This window comes from Rousettus aegyptiacus, unplaced genomic scaffold (genome assembly GCF_014176215.1).
Source record: "Rousettus aegyptiacus isolate mRouAeg1 unplaced genomic scaffold, mRouAeg1.p scaffold_m13_p_2, whole genome shotgun sequence".
Taxonomy (NCBI): domain Eukaryota; kingdom Metazoa; phylum Chordata; class Mammalia; order Chiroptera; family Pteropodidae; genus Rousettus; species Rousettus aegyptiacus.
Genome location: NW_023416295.1, coordinates 116,159,160 through 116,180,170, shown reverse-complemented (window position 1 = coordinate 116,180,170; position 21,011 = coordinate 116,159,160). Strand labels below are relative to the sequence as shown.

The following is a 21,011-nucleotide window of genomic DNA, read 5'->3' as shown; positions in this document are numbered from 1 at the left end:
ATGCTAAGCATTTTAGACTTTATTCTATGTGCAGTGGAAGAGTGATGGTCACATTCGTGTCTTAGAAAGACCAGTCTGGTGGCTACATGAAGGATAGACTGGATATAAGTTGGGGGAAGATTTGAAGATTTGAAGATTATTGTACCAGTCTAGCCATGGGACTAAAAGAGCCTGAGCAAAGGCAGAATTAGTTAAGGAAGGAAGGAAAGGAGAGTATGGACATGAGACTTTAAGGAAGTGGAATCCACATTATGCATGATGGAGTTCAGGTTAATAAGATGATGGAACTGGGTGAGTCTGACTTTCTGTCCTGGGTGACTATATTAGAGGCGTGGGGAGGAACGGTCTACTCTTGAAGTTCTTCTGGCTGGTCTAATAATCAAATAGACATGAGACAAGTTAGCAAGAGAAAATAACCAAATTTAATACATGGCATATGTATGGGAACCATCTCCCCTCCCCATACATGAGAGTTAGAGACCCCACATGCACAAGAGGTTCGGAGATAGAAAGGGAACATGGGTATATAAAACATCCTGAGCTAGGGATGAAGTAGGATGCCTTGGGGGCTTCAAAGGGTCATTGCAGGATAATAAGAAGAGCTGATTCTTAGTAAATAGAAGTTTGTTCTGTCCTGTAGATAGGTCAAAAGAGGTTATCTTTGATAATCACTTATTATGGGCACAGCCCCTAATTTAAGTTCTTCTAGGTAGTTAAGGGAGGGGGCAGAGTTTTCCTTGAGACCTCTAAAGTTACCTTCATCTCAAAAACAACTTGCACACCACAGAGGCACCACTGGGGATGACTCATTCTGAGCCGCCACAGAGGTAACATCAACAGGGGGGATTCTGGGAAAGCGTTCTGGGAAACAGCCACCTCCCGTTTCTATGAGCTTTGTCCCGGCAGACAAGTGGAGAGATGTGGCTTGATGCCAAGAGTGTAAAAGCCATGGTGCAACTTTGAGGTGATATGCATGCGCATGGGCATCCATACATTAAGAAAAGTAGAGCAAAAAGACAGAAAGAGCATTTCCCAGCACCATTGTTCATCAGCTGCCCTCTCTGTCTCTGGAGTTATTATGTGAGACAAACGACACTTACGTGCTTAGGTACATGCCTCCGAATGCATTTAAGACCAATATGGTGAAAAATGATTGGTTCCTTGTAATTGATTTTTGCAATGTCTTTGCATTTGTTTTTGATTTATGAAGCCCTAAATACAGATTTTTAAAATATATTTAGATGTTGAATTTAACTGTTCTATTAGCTTCTGTTTTCTTTTTTTAGAACAAATTACTAAACAAACAAACAACAAACAAACAAACAAACAAAAAACCTTGCCTTCATTGGATACAAATGAGAGAAAATGTGGATGTAAAGATGGGAACTGATACTTCGAGTAAATTCCATAGGGCTATTTTATTGACTTTCGAATGAATTACTAGATCCTAGATTGGCATTTAGTAAAATTTTAATTTTTAATAGAGATTTTCACTTTTGTTTTTTATTTACTCCAAAAAATATTTCTTATAATATATCATTAAAGAAGAGAGTGGTTCTGTAGTTATTTTTTAAAGGCACTGAGTCCAATGATATATCTTAAGTCAAAAAAAAAGAAAATAGTGAATCTAGACTCTTACTCAAATTGAGTCTTTTCTACATACATGTTGAGTCTTTACCATGTACATTTGTGTCTGAGGGATTACATCAGCACTGAAGGCTCTCTTTGTTCTCAAACTTTGTACTTAAAAAAAAAAAATCAGTAAATGTTTGGCTTCTTCAGTATGCTATGGAATATGTGTGGAATCCATTCCAGTGTTCCTTTGAATCTGACATCCATACATTCCACAAATATTGTTGATATACATTTGAAGATCTGTTTTCTGATGGTTATTCAAAGTGCTTTCACGCCTGCAAATTAATTTTCTAATAGCTTTTGTCATCATGGCAGTAAAGTTAAGAATTTAATGTTATTAATCACTTTCCATTTCAGATAGTTTATGTGGCCATCAAACAAAGCCCTGAGGGAATTTGGGAGGAAGCCTATAAGAACTATTGGACAAGTAGGTCACAGTGGAGCGCTGTCAGATGACGGAATGCAGGGCAGGGCCGGGCGTCAGGAGACTTCGTTTCTATCCATAGCTCTCTTTGTGACTCAGTGTATGACCTTGGGCTACTTACTAAAGAGCTCTCACCTCAGTTTCATCTTGGATAAAATGGGGCCAGGACTAGCTTCTAACACATGTACGGGGGTTGTGGAGTTCCTAGACTCACACACTCAAATCTGGGAGACATCTCCCAGTGACTTACTCCAATCCAAAGTAAATCCCCTCTACAATGAAAAGTGGTTTTTTCCATAGTCTACTTTAACAACTCTGGGTGCCTTGGACATCACCTCCCCCTGAAGAAGCCCATACCATTTCCAAACATTATTAGTTATCGAATGTTTATCTTGGGAAATATCTAAAACAGGCACATTCATAGATGCAGAAAGGTTTAACAGGGACTGGGGGAAGAGAGGAATACTGCTTCATTGTTACAGGGTCCTGTTTGGGACAACAAAAAAGTTTTGGAAATAGATAATGGTGATAGTTGCGCAACATCATGAATGTACAATGCCACCGAATTGGGCACTCTAAATGGTTAAAATGGCAACTTTTATTTTATTTATATTTTACCACAATAAAAAAATTTTCATCTTGGTTAGTCTCTGGTCTCAGTGTTATCCAAGTTCTACAGAAGAGGAAACAGTCCTTAAGGTCACATGGCTAGGGAGGAGCAGGTAAGCATCTGAACCTAAGCCCATGACCTTCCGAGCATAGGCATCCCCGAGTCCACACTGCTGTTACTGTTGAGAATAGGCTTCTCACTGCGATGCTTTTTTTTCTTATTGTGTCTTGAGCTGGCCTGCGCAAGGGAGGGCAAAACATATGAGCCACCATTGTTTAATCTAGAGACTAAAACTCAGCTAATGAAGCCTGACATGACATTAACTTTTTTGGCAGCCATAACACACTGTTGATTCATACAGAACTTATAATTAATAAAGTTACTTCCCCTACATCTGTTTAATACATGCTACTTTTCAAGCAGTTTCTCCTCCATTCTTAAACTTGTGAGAATGGTGTTCTAGATTTAAATGCAAGTATTTAACATTTATCCCTATATAGCAAATGCACATTGTTGCTTTTTGACTGATTGTTCCATTCTCTTCTGATTATTTTTAATCTTGATTCTGGCATGTATCATCTTTGTTATTTCTTTCATCATAAAATGTTATTCTAACTGTAAATCAAAAGGACTTCACTCCTGTTATCCAAGTTACTGATAAAAATGCTGAAAAGGACTGGTCATAGACAGAAATCTGACACCAGTGATTTTCCTCTGGCCTTACCCAGTAACTGTTTAAGGTCTTTATGCATTGAATATATTGAATCTGCACAATACTCCTACAGGGCATTATTGTCATAATGTTTATTTTATGCATGAGGGAACATAGCACCGAGAGGTTAAACAACTTTCCCAAATCACACAGCAACTTACCCAAATCACACAGAAAGTAGCAGAAACAGGATTCAAACCATGTACTCGGCCTCCATAGTTAATGCTCTTAAGCACCCTGTTGTGCTGCTGCTGACATTGGCCAGGATTCCAGCTCATACTGGGATAGGAGGGACTCTGTTATATCTGATCAGTGCGATTGCTGCTGTAGCATTCTTAAATATACCATTGGTGGCAAGATAATCTGAAATGCCAGACCAAAGCACTTGTGCCTTTGTATGTGCTGTATCTTCTCCTAATAAACTTGGATTCTAAACTCCTGTTCTTCTTTCACGTCTGCTTGAAAGATATTTCCTTTTTATTTCCCCAGGCACACTTAAGTACTCTTTCTCTTATTGCCTCTGTACTTTGTACAAATGTCCACTGCATTTTGCAATATATTTCAATAATAAACAATAGCAAATATTTATAGAGCACCTAGAGCACGTGCCTGGCATTGAGCTGAGTAATGGGAATACAGACAGGACTAGACAGTGTTTTATACCCCAAAGCCGACAACTGGCTAGAGAAAGCCAACACAACAGTATAGCCCTGGTACCCACCTCATTGTAGATGTTCCACAGATGTTGAATGGCTGAATGAAAGAGAACTGAGTATCAGAAAAGCTTTATAAAATGCTCAAATGTGTACCATAAACTGTTTTTTTGCTTTAGATTAAGAGGACTCATTTTGACTATCATGGCTATTTACTTAGTGAAATTATAGGATCCCCAGCTCTATACCTGTGCATTTTGTTGAGTTTAGGCTAAATCGTGCTATGGTAATCTGAATATTTTAGTAGCTCATAACAATGAGAGTTTATTTTCTAATTATAGTACATGTCTGTTTGGGGTCATCTGCAACTCTGCTCCATGCCTTTGTCACTACAGGACCCTGGCTAAGTGTGGCCCCTACTTGGGACATTGATACTAGTCTCATGACAGAGGAAAATAAAACTAACTTCCCTTGGAATGCACATGCCTACAATTTTTAGTGATTTTCAAACTCTTTATCATGTTTAGTTCAACAGTGTGATGACTATTTACATGTGTTTTCTTGAATTTTGAATATCACATGCTACTGGGGTACAGTTAAGTTCCTGGCACATCCAAAAGAAACTTTAAGATTGACTGATAGGGTCTTTCTAATTACTTATGTTTTTAAAATTCTATTATTGTACTGTAAGCCATCACTTTAATTGTTACATATATTTCTCTGTAAAACTTCTATTCTCCAAGCATATGTTTATAAGCAATTCATCAGTTAGGAAAAGAGCTTCACGATTAATTTGGCTAATTTTACTATGCAGAAGTATTTCAATATCTGTTCAATGCACTTTTACCAAGAAAGAGAAATAACTGCTTAATAGACTACAAGAAAAGTGAATGTAAAGCTATTATTCATGTAGTCTTTACAATATAATTTAGGGATTAGGATGAATGATTCATTGCTAGCCTATATAGAAATGCTAGCCTATTTCTATCTTCCTACATGTAGCAGCAAAGTATATGTACTCTGCTAATTATTTAATTTAAAAAATAACTGTTTAGCGCATAAAACATTTTAATGGGGTTTTACAGTTGGGAAGCTTCTAGAATGACAATATAATAGGAAGTAGCCCTGTTTCCTTCAAGTTTTTGTAATAATCAGGAAGATATGTGATTTACTTTCTCCCCCACCCAGGATACATTTTTCAGATCCTTTCTTCAGAGTTTCCAAAAATAACGGAGCCATAGTGACATGAGAGGTATAGAAAAGAAAATACTAAATTGTGTTGACTGCCTGATTTTTCTTCCTTGAGGATCGAATTATAGGGAATTGAAACATAACCTAATCAGACATTAATAGAGTAAGTTGTGGAATGAATTATTGTGGAATGAGTTACAGCAGCAATCCCCAAACTTTTTGGCCCCAGGGACTGGTGCTCCTATGAGAACCTAATGCCTGATGATCTGAGGTGAGCTGAGGCGGTGATGCTAGTGCTGGGGAGCGGCTGCAAATACAGATGAAGCTTTGGTCGCTGGCCCACTGCTCACTTCCTTCTGTGCGGCCCGGTTCCTAACGGGTCACAGACAAGTACTGGTCCACGGCCTGAGGGTTGGGGACCCCTGAGTTACAAGATCTTTTTCAGAGGTTTGGGAAAAAACAAACCTATTCACCTGTTTGGACTTGTTTAGTTTTTAGTAGGTGCTGGCAGCGTTTCCTAGCATGCTAGGTCTGAAACAGTGTCGTGTATAGGAGTAGTAGTGTTGTAAGGCATCTCACGGAAAGGAAAGCATCTAAGCAGGTATGGGACAGGTGAGTTGAAGGAAGAGGAAACATGAGAGACAGTAGTTAGTTAGTTACATACATATGGGTTGGTTGGGCAAGATAGATAGGTTTTAAAATAACTAAGCAAGAAGAAAAGAAATTTTGTAATGACAAAAGAATAGTAAACATGATCACTTTCTCTTGGAAATTATCTGAAAATATTTGGCACAATCTGTGAAAACAAATACACATGACTATTTATGCAAATACATCTATGATAGTTACAATTTCAAACAAATATATGTAGACTTTGAAAGAATTCCCATGAAGTCTAAGGTCCTACTCCCTCCACCCCCTGCCACCCCTCAACATTTGCTTAGTAGAACATCTGTGGCACTGGATTTTTATTCCCTTCTTATTCCACTAACATTTATTGAGCTCTCACTTCAAGCTTTGCACACCGTGATGCTCTTTTAGGTGTGGGAATCACTGGAGAAAATGCAAGCTCTGCAGTGCTGGGCAGACCCTCTGAGACTATTGTTTTTAGTAGGGGCATTTGTGTTGGAGCCATGGGTGGGTGAGTGAGACCTCGTTGCTCTGCCCCCGCTTCTATTTTACTAGTTAAGGAGCCTCTACCATCTTGATTTCATATCAAAAATCATGGGGAAAATGTTTTTCGACCTCTTTTTAAATGCTGCTTTTCATCTGCACACAACATGCTCAATATTGTTCAGTATTGACATTTGGGGGGATTCCTTACCCATCTCATTTCCTTGAAAACCAAATTCTGAAGCTCTTGCCAGTCTTATCAACACCCAATGGAATCCCTGCTTACATGCATATTTTGGGTGCATCAATATGTTTGTCATTTTCTCCCTGGAAACGGTTTCTCACACCCACGTTGCAAGTGTGTGATCTGTGATGTATCTCCTGCTAGTTTCTATATCCCTTTGCCTGGAGCGAGGGCTGAGAATATGATTCAGCTTAGGGAAATAATACAATATGTGGCTGTTGAAGTGATCTTTCAAAAGAGTCTTTTTCTCTGTGTGTAGTTACTATGCTGGGTGCAACCTGTGACTTGCTTCACCTGAAGCACTGGAGCGGGTTCGAACACTAGGATCTCGGAATCATGGGCCTGGAAAACACTGGCTCAATTTTAAGCCTTTGGATGTCATCTTATTCAGTTTCAAAGGGGAACCTCTGCTCTGTTTTTGAAGATACTGAGAAAAAGGCACATGACTCTGCTCAGTGATTATCCTCTCAGTGTTGCAGCCTTTTCTATAAGGAGAACTTCTCTTCCTCTTTGTTATTTTGCTTCTCAATGTGAACAAGGGACTCTGTTGTTTTGTCTTAATCAGCAAGGGGAATACTGGGGTGTCCTGGTTTAATTAGTGCTATTGTTTTTAGTCCCTTCTAGCCCCCCAGCTCGTTTTGGGAGTCCCTTTTGTATCATTGTTTCTCAGACATGCTAGCCCACAATGAGCACCTTTTGTTGCTTAAGCAATAATTTCTCTAAATGGGGAATTGAAAACGGAAGGATATTTCAAGCATTACCATCATAAGTCAACATTTCCATTTTCTGAGGATGTTTCTCCAGGAAAAAACATTACTCTATTGATGGGAAATGGGTTCTGAGAGACTTCCTTTGGGAACATAATGGTCAGACCCTTAAACATCTCTATTTCTGACTAAAATCTGATTTAATAATACAGTATTGATCTTTATGAGAAAAATAATTGTATGGAAGAATCCAGGTTGTTAAATAGTAGAGTGGGTTGGATAGAAATTGTAAAACATTTTTAAAAAAATAAAATAGAAGTAAAATGATCAGAAATCAGTAGTATTAAAACTATACAAAGATCTGATCAAACCGCCGTACACTCACTACCTCCGAATTTCCCTGTGTGGATGTTCTATCTCAATTTTTAAATTTAGAATTTAAAAAGAGTCGAAGAATAGATAATGAAAAAAAAAGTTCATGATGTGGCATAGGATTGTGGTTAAAATTAATATGGAGAATTACTGGGACATACTGCATTATGAAAGATCTGAGTAAAGAATTAATCTTTGGACACACTTGATGAAGAATAAAGTCGAGAAGGAAGTAGCAAAGATGTATGCTAAGGCAGAAAGGAAAGCCTATAGAAAGTAAGGAGGCAGTTCCTTAACGAAGATTAGAATAGAGGATTGTATCAAAATTTGTGAAGTTCCATTAATACTCAGGGTAGTGAAGGGGTTCTGGAGCTCTAACTAGGCAAAGGCATAAGTGTATGAAGATGGCGTAGATGAAGGAAAGAGAAGTCTTTCATAATCTCTTCAGGCAGATATGTTTTGTATGTAAATACCTTTGTAGTAAAAGGACAAATGTGAGAAAAGGAATGAAAAAAATAAATACTTTTTATAACTCAGGTTGATACGATAAAAAAGAGTTTGTTCTCTAGTTTTTTGTTTGTTTTTTAGGTGCTTCTGTTGATGATTTAATTCTGAATGACTAGTTGGGGAAAGGGATCAACATATTTGTGTTAGTAAGGAATGAATTATAATATAGGATAGTTTATGGTGGTGTGGTTTGAATAATAGCCCCCACAGATATCTACCCTCGAGGAACTGGAAAAGGCAATGAAACAGAAGGAACACAGCCCTGCCAATACCTTTATTTTAGCCCAGGGAATTAAATTTCAGACTTCTGACCTCCAGAAATGTAAGAGAATAAATTTGTGTTGTTTTAAGGCACAACATTTGTTACAGCAGCATAGAAAACATACAGGTAGTAATTCGTAGTTAATTCTAAGTGTAGTTGAATTTTATTTAACTTTTCTTCAATTTTGAGCTTTGAAAATGCCACAAATTTTAAAAGATTTTGCTTCTATGTTTTATGTTCTATAGGTTGACAAATTTATTTCTCCAAGGTTGGGAAACTTGGATATGGACTAGGTTCAAGACCATCTATGCTGTATATAGTTTTATAGAAAAACACTGTTTACATAAATAACCTCATTTCATCTTCCTAATGAGGGTTTCATTTACTGTTTTACAAATGAGGAAACTGAGGCATGGTGAGATAAGTCACCTGCCTAGAGTAAGCGGAGAGTCAGAACTCTCCACTCCCTCCCTTAAGAAAATCCAAAGCCTATACTGTTTCTGGGGACCCATAGCTGCCTCTTAGACCCAGGAGTCTACATCTGAGGGCCTCATTATATTGAGAAAACACTGATGATGTGATGAAAATTTCATAGAGTAATACACACACATTTTACTTTAATGAGAAAAGGAAAGGTGGAAAATAATTACTGTTTTGGAATTAGGAATACCCTTCCTTGGGATTTTTCTGTGGCCAGCAAAGGAAATCTTTCAGAATCATCATCTCTTCATATCCTGGGTTTCAGTTGTTTTGGTTTGGATCATCATATCCAATCTGATTAGTATTTTCCTTCACAGAGAAGATGAGAAAAATGGGAGTTGAGTGTTTCTAGATTCTCTGTTAACACTGAGTCATTTGTCCTAAAGAGGGAGCTGGTCCATTTTTGTTCTGATTCTTCCTTTAAACATAACTTAAGAGCCCTTTTCATTGTCTGCAGCATGTTTATTTCATCAGTCTCATTTTATTATGTGCTTTGCATTCCTGACACTGTTCTTACAGGTTCATGCCATTGTCATTTCATTGTTGTTTATTCATGGTTGATCCTGCGCCCTCCCTTCTATCTTTTTTTTTATAGGTCCCTTAAAATCTCATCTTTTTGAAGAACATCCCATCCAGCCTCCTTCTTTTCTTTAAGTGACTCTTCTCTTTTCTCTGGTTTTGGGATCATTGCATTTTAGACTGGTGAAGGTTTCTTGGAAAACTCATGTTACAAAGGGAACATTCATGTAAAATGTTTGACCATAATATGGGTTTACATAATCTCAAAGACTAGGGGAAAACAGATTTCTGTTATTTATAATGTGAAGAATGTTTTCAAATAAATATATTTATAGCAGTCCTAACAGCAATCCATCTACATAAATTGACAGGATAATTGAAAAAAGGAAAACAAGATGTAGAGCTGAAGTTTTCAAGTAGCACAAATGACTGCTAGAGTGAATAGAGAGTTTTAGATTCTGAAGAAAAGATAATATCCTAAATTCTGCCTCTATTTTAGTTTTTAAAATCTTGCAGAGAAAAAGTTTGCCTATTTCCTTTTTTTTTTTTAAGGCAATATATCTGAAGAGTAAATTCATGGAAGTGTAATTCCCGAGTCAAGTGTTATACACATTTACAATTTTAATAGATAATAACAACCATTCAAAAAAATGGTTATATAAGTCGTACCTAACTCACATAAAAGTTTTATTTCTCCACGTACACTCCAGAACTAAGTATTACCAATCCTTAGTTTTTACCAATTGTATAGGTAAAAAATTGGGATCTTGTTTTTAATTTGCTTTTCTTTCATTAATGAATAGAATTGAACATTGTTTTGTATAAATATTAGCTATTTGTTTTTATTTTTGCCTATGGGGCTTTGTGGAGTATTTTTTTACTATAAAATTTTAAAATTTTACATTATTTTTTTTTTACCACATTCCACTGTTATTTATTTTTTTAATATATTTTAGTTTTTTAATTGCAGTTGACAAACAATATTATATTAGTTTCAGGTATACAACATAGTGATCAGACTTTTATGAAGTGATCACCCCAGTCTAGTACCCATCTGTCACTGCATATAGTAATTGCAATATTATTGACTATATAATTCTCTGTGCTGTACTTTATGTCCCTGTGACTGTTTTTATAACTGGCTCTTTGCATATCTTAATTCCTTCCCCCTTTTTACTCATCTCCTAATCTCCCTCCCATCTGGTAACCATCAAAATGTTTTCTCTATATATGAGTTTGTTTCTGTTTCATTTGTTCATTTATTTTGTTTTTTAGGTTCCACATGTAAGTGAAATCATATGGTATTTGTCTTTCTCTGACTGACTTATTTCACTTAGCATGATACTCTCTTGGTTCATCCATGTCATGGCAGATAGCATTCTTTTTAATGACTGAGTATTTTTCCATTGTGTATATGTACCACCTTTTCTTTTTCCATTTATCTATCAGTGGATACCTAGGTTGCTTCCATATCTTGGCTTTTATAAATAACGATGCAGTGAACATAGGGCTGCGTATGTCTTTTCAAATTATGTTTTGGGTTTCTTCAGATAAATACTCAGAAGTGAAATTACTGGGTCCTTCTTTGTCTCTTGTTATAGCCTTTGTTTTAAAGTCTGTTTTGTCTGATGTAACTATTACTGCCCAGCTTTTTTTTTTTTTTTCATTTTCATTGGCATGAAATACCATTTTACATTTCTCCACTTTCAATCTGTGTGTCTTGATCCGAAGTGGGTCTCTTGTAGGCAATGCACATATGGGTCTTATTTAATAATACATTCCGCCATTCTATGTCTTTTGATTGGAGCATTTAATCCATTTACATATAAAGTAATTATTGATAGTATGTAATTACTGCCATTTTATTATTCATACTTTTGATTTTTTTTTTTTCTTAAAGATGTTCCTTTAGCATTTCTTATAATACTGGTTTGGTGGTGCTGAATTCTTTTAGCTTTTTTTGTCTGGGATTTGTAGAGTTCTTTTGACTATAAAAGTGTTTACATTTCTGTAATTAGATCATCCATCTTTTCTTAATAGTTACTGCATCTAATGTCTTACTTAGAAATAAAGGTTGCCAAATTTAGCAAATTACAATAAAAGACATAAGTTGAATTTTAATTTTTATCAACAATGAATAATTTCTTACTGTAAGTCTAATAGAATTTTGGGGACATACACCAAAAATCCTTATTAGAAAGAATTTTTTGTCCTATGATAGATGGTTGGCTAAAGAAGCTGTGGTACATATATACAATGTAATATTACTCAGCCATAAGAAGAGATGAAGTACTGCCATTTGCAACAACATGGAGAGACCTTGAAATAGTCATACTAAATGAAATAAGCCAGACAGAAAAGGTTGAAAATCACATATTACTTATAATGGAATATAAACCTAAAAGCAACAAACAAACAGGACAAACAGAGACTCATGTACATGGACAATGGACTAGTGGTTACCAGAGGGTATAGGGGAGGGGAGAGCGGGGGAGGTATATGAGGGAAAAAATTTAAATCATTTTTTCAATTAAAAAAAAAGAAGCTTATAAATAAATAAACAAACAAACAAACAAATAAATCTTTTGGTAAAAAAAAAAGACTTTTCCCCCCTCGTTTTAAAGTTATTTTAAAAATGCAGGTATCTTTCTAGAGCATTCATAGTTTGTTTATTTAATTGAAGAAATTATTTAAAATTTTTTCCCCTCTCTACCTCTCCTGTACCCCCTCCCCACTACCCTCTAGTAACCACTAGTCCATTGTCCATGTCCATAAGTCTCTGTGTGTTTGTCCTGTTTGTTGCTTTTAGGTTTATATCTCATGTATAAGTGATATCAAGTGATTTTCAACCTTTTCTGTCTCGCTTATTTCCCTTAGTATGATTATTTCAAGATGCACCCATGTTGTTGCAAATGGCAGTATTTCATCTCTTCTTATGGCTGAGTAATAGTCCATTGTTTATATGTACCACAGCTTCTTTAGCTAATCACCTTTCGTAGGACACTTTGGTTGCTTCCATGTCCTGGCCACTGTGAATAATGGTGCTATGAACATCGGTGTGCAAATATCTTTTCGGATATGCGTTTTCAAGTCTCTGGGGTAAATACCCTAAAGAGATTGCTGGATCATATAGTAGATCAATTCTTAGTTTTTCGAGGAAACTACATGCTGTTTTCCATAGTGGCTATACCAGTTTTCAATTGTTTGTTTTTTGCAATTAAGTTTTTGATCTCTCTGGATTTTCTTTTCTTTTCTTTTCTTTTCTTTTCTTTTCTTTTCTTTTCTTTTCTTTTCTTTTCTTTTCTTTTCTTTTCTTTTCTTTCTTTTTTTCTTTCTTTCTTATTTTGGTGGGAAGAATATAATGGGAACCAATGCTTTTTCTCCAAATAACTAGTATTGTCCCAACACAATTTATTGAATAATCCATCCTTCCCACACTGATTTAAAGTGGTATTGGATTTTTGCTTTAAAACTGTAACTAGACAATAGGTACACAAGGCAAGAACTAATATGAAGATAATCTGTGTCTCAAATAGAAGAATGCAGATGTCTTCTTTTCTTTAGTTTTGGCCAGAAAACGCTTACAGCCCTATGTGAAATAAATGGCTTACCTGGTAACTCAGAGACATCACAGACCAAACTATCCTGAAGAACAGTAATACCTGTCTTAAGAAAAGCTCACAGGAATTGCTGGACCAAACTATCATCTAGTTTACAAAATCTTTCACTTCTTCGATGAACTCAATGAACTGAAAGTCATGCTCTCTAGCATTCAGTCCCCAACGTAGATGACTCTTCCTGAGTAGTTTGCAGAGGTAGGAGGAAAGGAATTTAATGTAAATTTAATGTAGTTTCTTAGGTCTGATCTTAGAGAATATCTAGATCATTTAAAAGTTCTCTTCCCATTTTTTTCCAGTGAAAGAAAAACAAAGGATTTATAATAATAAAAAAACCTTTTTATGCCAAGCTGACTCTAGGATAAAATGGATTCATTGATTTTCTTTTTTCTTTTCTTTTTTTTTAAAGATAAAAAGTCACAAGCATCCACCTGGTTTGCAGATCTTGACAATAACCGCCATCCTCTCCGCCTTTTTACTGAGAACTCAGACAGGAATTATCCCTAATAGGCCCCTGACTTAGAATCAGAAAACAGAGAGATGTATAAAAAAGAATTACCTCACAGTGTGAACACAATTTAAAAGAAGTCTGTAGCTCTGGGACACAGAGCTTCAATGGTTTTTGTAGGCCTCCGCTTTAGAAGATCTGGGTTGGGACAATTATTTGTCTGGGCTGCAACTGTAAGACAACCATCTTAATCAGTAGGAAAACATTGCTAAGCCCAAACACCATAATAATTTAATGTTGTTAAATGATGGCTTTAGGGATAACAGAGGATAACTTCTATTTGTGTTCTTAAGGGAATAGTGTGAAAGATTTTTTTTTCTTATCTCTAATATGTGTATATTAAAATTGAAAGTAATCATTTATTTGTTAAATCTTTTTTGTTTCTTAACATCCCTGCCTTTAAGCCTCCCTGTAAAGGACTGGAAAGCTGAGTACAAGGGGCAAAGGAGGGCAAGAGGGAATGAAGACGTCTATACCAAAGTTGTAATTTGCTTGAAGGAATTTCCTGTGACATTAGTCTGACAGCCTTAAATTGAAGAAGATATTTGGAAAATATATGTTATTACCAACATTTAAACATCGTGAGTTATGAGCCCCAAGTTTATATTAATAATCATCATTTCCACCCCATATTGGATATTGAATACTCACTATTAGGCAATCATCGCCTAAGCATCTGGCACACATCTCTTTTACTCCTCAGGGCAGCCCTGTAAGGTAGATATTATTATCCCCATTCTACATAATCCCTATTCTGCAGACGAAAAAGTTAAGATTCAGAGATTAAATAGTTTTCTTAATATCATGTAATTAGCAAGTTGTAAAGCCCATATTCAGACCCATTAACTCAAGGTCATGATCCGAAATACTGTCTTGCACTTGCAAGGCTACATAGGACTTTCCTTTAGGGTAAGCTTAAAGTATAAGCTTTCCTATTTATAATTAATTCAACCCTTTATAGCTTCAAAATAAAACACCTGCCAGTTTGCTATGTGTGCTGGCAAAGCTGAAAGCAAATTTTTCTCCCCAGAAACTATATATTTGGGCCTTGATTTAATTTCTTCCATGAATAATAGGCAAGCTTGAGGAAGAACTTTTTTACAATTAAACATTACTACTCTAAGTTCATCTAATTGGAGAAAATTGTTAAGAAAATGTAAGGATGTTTATAAAATTTATGGATCCATAATCAGCCTTCCATCCATAGATAGGGACCATCTGTAGAGCAAAGCCATGAATTTGATAAAATACCTTCTAAGCTTTTAAAAGTCCTTATCACAATATCATTGCTGAACTGGAGTGGGCAAAAATGGGCTCATGATAGAGCAAACCACGAAAAAAAAAAAATACTGCAAAGGGTCTCTGTTCTGGTCCTTATATTCCTACTGTAATTTATAACAGAACTTGATACAGCTTCTAGATTATCTGTTTAAGTGCCTTCCTGTGGTCACATAGGAAGATGAACACACTTTTTTCTTGTCAAGGCTAATTGTTTCAAACAGCAACTAACTACATTGGCTAATTACTATCAATAATATAACTCAATTATGTCAAAACTAAATTCAATGTTATTATCAGACAATCTTTGACATCTTTTGGTAGAAAAAAAATCTTTTGAAATCTTTTAAAAACCATTAATCAATAGATTCAGTCAAATGTTTTCCTAAGGTGCATTTTAATTAAATTTTCTTCTAGAGTCTATGGCCATGCCACCCTGAACAAGCCAATCTCATCTGATCTCGAAAGCTAAGCAGGGTCAGGCCTGGTTAATGCTTGGATGGGAGACCACCTATGAAGACTAGATACTATAGGAGTGAAAAATAAAAAAATAAGGAATTGTAAACTAACAAGGGTCTTGCAATCTGTGAGGTCAACCAAGGGTTGCCTCACCTAAAAATTTTTTTAAAAAATTATAAATAAATAAATAAATAAAAATTAAAAAACCAACTTTCTTCTAGAAAGCCCGTAGCATGGAGTCTCGCTAAAAATCAAAGCCTTTAATAATACCCACATCAAAATTTTCTGGATTAGATATCAATAATGAGCAATTCCTGCCTGAAAATCCTCTGTGACATAGTCGCCTCTCACCTGTGGCATTTCAATTGCATATTTGTTTATACAATTGAAATTTTATAGAAAACTTTCAAAGTCTGTCTAAAATTCAACTCCACGTAGACAGAGTTATCCAGGAATGAATACATGTCAGGGTTCTTTGATTTTCATTATAAAGTATCATTTTGTCACTTCCATGTCAGGAATTAACCTGACAGAAGACTCTCTTTTCAACCAGTAACATAGAATGTTCCTCAGGGATTTCCGTCTGGAACAGTTTGCTCTTCAATCATTGTCAGAAACCATCTTTGATATTTAAAAAGCCTTAAATCAGTTATTCCCAGATGTGAGTAATTGTTAGCATCACCTGGAAAGCTGTTTAAAACTTCAGTCTGATTCAAGAGATCTGAGACCTTGGAATTTGCATTAAAAAACTCAAATGATTTCACTTGCTGAGTCTGTAAAACAGCTATGAAGGACCTTTTAAATGTGTTATACAGCTTGCTTTATTTTATTCATTTTATTTAATTTATTTTATTTTATTAATTTATTTTAATTAATTAATTTATTTTATTTTAATTAATTTATTGAGTTAGCCGTAGCAAAAAAAAAAAATAGTGTTCTGCTGAATTGGCATCTTCCTCGGCAGCTGTGTAACACATCTCTGTTCTTTCTTCCTGGGACGCCAGGCCCTTCAGAGGTAAGGTCCACTTGTTCTTTAGGCAGGAGCTTTTCTTAGCCTGGAGTTTCTATTTTTTTCCCATCCTAATTAAATTGTACTTGCTCCTTTATTGTCAGTTTGAAGATTTTATTGTACTTAAGTCCTTTGTTTTTATTGTTATCTATTCCAGGTTCTTTTTAAAAGTAGGTCATGTTATAAATAATAAACAAGATTTAGAGCAGGAATGGATAGCACCTATTCAAAAGATTTGGAGGAGGAAATCATTACATTTTTATGTCATTTGGCTATGCTACTATACCAAAAGCCTGGCATATTGGACTGACATTTTGCCTGCAGAATTTTTTTATGATTATGATAATGATGAAGCATTTGTAGACTTTAAAATAATATTTCCTCAAAATACATAAGGGCAAATTCCAGTAATGATATAGTGTATTATTCTCATAGAAATAAAGGTAAAGCTTGACAACTAAAAAAGTTTCCAAGGTTTATTGTATGCCTGATGTGTAAATATAGATAATTGATATAATACGCTTATTCTAAGAAAGGTTTAATGAGTGCCCTAAAGATTGACAGAATTTAGCAAGACAAAATAAATCAGAAACATGTGAATAAAATGAGACAAAGCATAAGGTCTGGTTGGCACAAAAAAAGTCATATAGTTTTGCTAGAAATGGGCCAAAATTTTAACTTAGCAGCCTACATGAAAGGGAAAATTCTCTGCTCAAATAAGTGAGAAGTACTTATGATAATAAATCTAGAAAGATTTTTATTTCCTGTAGGATCTCATGAGAAAGTACTTTGAAGTAGATCATCTTGTCTCGAGGTATAGTTACCATCATGCGATACTGCGAAATTATAATACAGTTCAGATTTTTACATGAACTGGTTAAGTTTAAAATTATTTTTGGACCATTAAAATAAAAGGTCACTATTTTCTCTCCCTGTTAGCCAATAGAACAAGCATTGTGGGATCGAAGAAATCTAATTTGATGAGACAAAGGGAATATATTTTCTACTAATTTTTTTCTTATTAACTTTATTGAGGTAACATTGGTTAATAACATTACACAAATCTCAGGTGTACAACATTATAATTCAGTATCTGTATAATACAATATTACATGCTCACCACCCAGAGTCTAGTTTCCTTCCATTACCATATATTTGTTCCCCTTTACCCAATTCGCCCTTCCCCCACCTCTTCCCCTTTTATAACCACCATTCTGTTATTTGCGAGTTTTATTTTTTTTATATTTAGGATAGTATACATGAAATCTCTGTGTCTTTATTTGGTTTAACTAGATCTGTTGCCAGCCTATGGGATGCCTTTTTGCCAAATAGAATGAAAGGCCCCCACTGGCAAAATCTAGCCTCAGGGTCTGGATTTCCTACCCCCTACCCTTCCCCCATGACCCTCGAACTGCTCTTCTGTCTTATCTCAGGGAATGCTTATGCAGTGCACCTTCTGTACAAAAGCTTGTGGAGGCCATGAAAATGATCTAGACATAAGAAGGAATTAGGCAATTTCAGAAATAGCCAGTTAAATAGCTTCATGTTTCACAGAACTTTACACAGTGCTGCTTAAACTTTACCATGTATTAAAATCACCCAGGAGTGTCTCAAAAATACTGATGACTGGACCTCGCAACCTCAAATTCTGATATAGATAACCAAGGGTTCAAACCCAGGAAACTGCATTTCCACAAACACCAGAAGTGATGTGAACTTGAGGAAAGCTAGCTGAGAGGTAGATAATACAGGTTTAATAATCGTACAGATATGGTTATTCATTATTTGTGTCATTATTTTAAGTTGTGTAATCTTGGGCAAACTAATCTTTCTTCGCCTTAGTTTCTTTGGTTGTAAAATGAAAAAAAATTCAGCACAGGCTCATTTTAAGAATCAAATGAGATTAAATGACCTACCATAGCACCTGGAGGATAGTAAATGCTGTTATTGTCACAATGTACTTTCAAAGCTCGACTCAGGATAGGACCAACCCTTAGGAAGATATTTCTAAGGGTACCCCCAGCTCTTTTGTTTTATATTTGTAACCCTCCCGCAAGAGTGAAAAGTGTTTTCCATTAGTGTTTCTACACACCCCAAAAGAGAGCCCTTGCTTACTTTTTTGAAGTCCTCGGATATAGAGTAATCATCTTGGTTTTCCTTATTGCCTATGTCCTCATCATTATCCTGATGTTATTACATCATATTCAGATCTCATCAGGCCAACAAAGATACATTAACAAGAGAAAAACAGAGAAGTTTATTAATATGTGCATCATCTACCCTGTAGCAGTACTCGGTGATGAGCAACTCGAAGAGATAGTTAGAACTTGGGCTTTTATACCATCTCTTTTTTTAAAAAAAGTAATAAATTTTAGAGACATGACAAGACAAAGGAAAGAGACTTTAAGTTTCTAGGACAGCGTATTGTAGGAAAGTAAATATATGGGGGAACTAATGGAAGGTAAAAGCTAGTTAGTAAGGTTGGCTATATAGATTTCTCTGGTGCCATCTCTGGGCTGATAAGTGTCTAGAGTTGTCTCCAGGGATGAACTTCTGTCCTTTCTGGAAGAGAAGGGAGGGGAAACACCTTACAAATTTATGTCCTACTTTTAGGCAAATACGGAAAGGGTGAAGAGCTTTTCTTGTATCTGTTTCTTTTCAATGCCATCAGCTTAAAATAGTCCTTATGCCAAAGTTGCATGTTCTGCTACCCTAAATTCCCATTGAATGAAACTGGGGTATCTTAGAACTGTGTGAAATGGAAGCAGACATTAATTATTTTTAAAGGAATGTGAACATTTTTATACAACATTTTTACCTCAGAGAAGGCTTTCGAAGTGGTTGCAAATTCAACACAGCTAACTCAAGTGAAAGATGTTTTGTCATTTGAAACATTAAAATAAAGTTCTGCCCCAAGGGCTCTTGATACTAGGTAGAATGCCAAGAAGCTTCTAAAAAAACACACACAAATATCTGGGTTCAGCATTTTTCAGTTATTTTCTCTCCTCTCCTTTTACCCACATTCTGTTTTAGTAAATGGTCTTCAAATTATGTTTCAGAAAAAAAGGTGTAATGTTTCTAATCATTTTCATCTGTGGCTAATTTTCTAGCTCAGTTGTATACTATTGTGGTAAAGGATTCAACATCAACAATAGTGACTAGAGGAGGAATACAAAACAGGATACTCACTGAAGTATTTCACTAGGAAATTAAGTGCAAAAACACATTACTTATGGAAATTACATTGTGTTGAATATATAAAATAGTGTAAAATAGTGTTAAAAATATAAGTATATTCCCCACTCACCTACCCCTGCCTTTTTTGTTAGTATTGTTGAACCATTTTAACCGCTTATAAGATTCTGTGGTAGTGAGTATATTCACACAGCACTCTCACTCTTTTGATGAAGAATCTAGTTTGTCTTTGTACCAGTAAATTCTGGAAAAGCAGAACAGTTCATGACAGAAGGAGAAGAGAGGTGAAGGGAAAGAAAGGTAAGAAGGAAAGTAGGTAGAAAGTAGGTAGAAATGAAGGTAGGAAGGAAGAGGATCATCCCAAAACAGCTTTTATCTTCCCTTGCACATTGGTGTTGAGGTGTCTGACAGCTGTGAGTTCTCGTCGCTGGGAAAAGAATCGTGGCAGTACTGGGGGTTGGGATTTCAAAGACTGTGAAATATGACTACAGCTCTATTATGTCCTGATTATTTTTGGACCTAGGCTTCTACTTTCTTACACTGTTTGCATGGATAACAAGGCTGCAGCAGTGACAGTTTCTCCTTCGTCAGTAGCAAGCAATTATTTAGCAACATCTATGTGTAGAATAGCAGGCAATGACAAAGTCAAGGTCCTTACAGGAAACAAGAATGTGTATATTAATACATATCACAGATTGATGATAGCACAATCTTGTTGCTACAGTAATTCAGGAAAAGGAATAACTTCTGTAAGTTGGAATGATTTTTGCTTGTTATAATGACTCTGCATTCACTCAGTACACATTTTTATTGAAATAATATGAAATAAAATATCAATAAAAATCACACTTTATGTGCAAAGTTTAAAATCACGTTATGCACGAAAAAGGGACAGGGATTGTGTAATTTCAAAGCCAATCTGCAACAACTTCTTGTTAATGCCTCATGATGGCTGCCTTATAGGTAGAAGAGACATATACTCAACATTCCCTGTCATTCTTCTGGGAAAATAGGTCTCGAATCATGAAGCTATGATTCGTGAGAGCTCCTCAGGAAGCATTTCTCTGTTAAATGCACTGCCCTGTGCTTTAAAGCTTCTGATGTTCTTGAAGGCAATTGAACTAATGTTCTTCTCTGGAGGCAGCACTGCTGCTCCAGTAAAACAGAACAAACTTTCCAGTGGATGAAATGGAAGTATCTTGCAGAATGTAAACCTCTCATATGAAAACTATATTCCCAGGATCATTCTCTAATGGCCAAAGATGAGAGATCATGGCTGTGGAACATACCTCATCTTCGCTTCCTGTGAATAAGGCTAGTGATGGAATTGAAAATAGAGCCCTTCATGGATAAGATGGAAATATATTGCTAAGACTTTGTAAAATTTATCAAGAAAATGGTTAGTGCTTTAAAATGATGGCTAATCCCACCCAGAAGCATGGGAAAATGTATTAAATTCACCCATTTATCTGCCTGTTCATTAATAAAAACCTTCACATAGTGAGGCTGAGTCAAC

General features: G+C 35.7%; 1 protein-coding gene across 1 annotated transcript in view; it reads left to right on the top strand.

Annotated features, from left to right (window-relative positions):
• Positions 1-21,011, top strand: part of KCNMB4 (potassium calcium-activated channel subfamily M regulatory beta subunit 4) — a 54,268-nt gene that overhangs the window by 31,339 nt on the left and 1,918 nt on the right. The window lies entirely within an intron of this gene.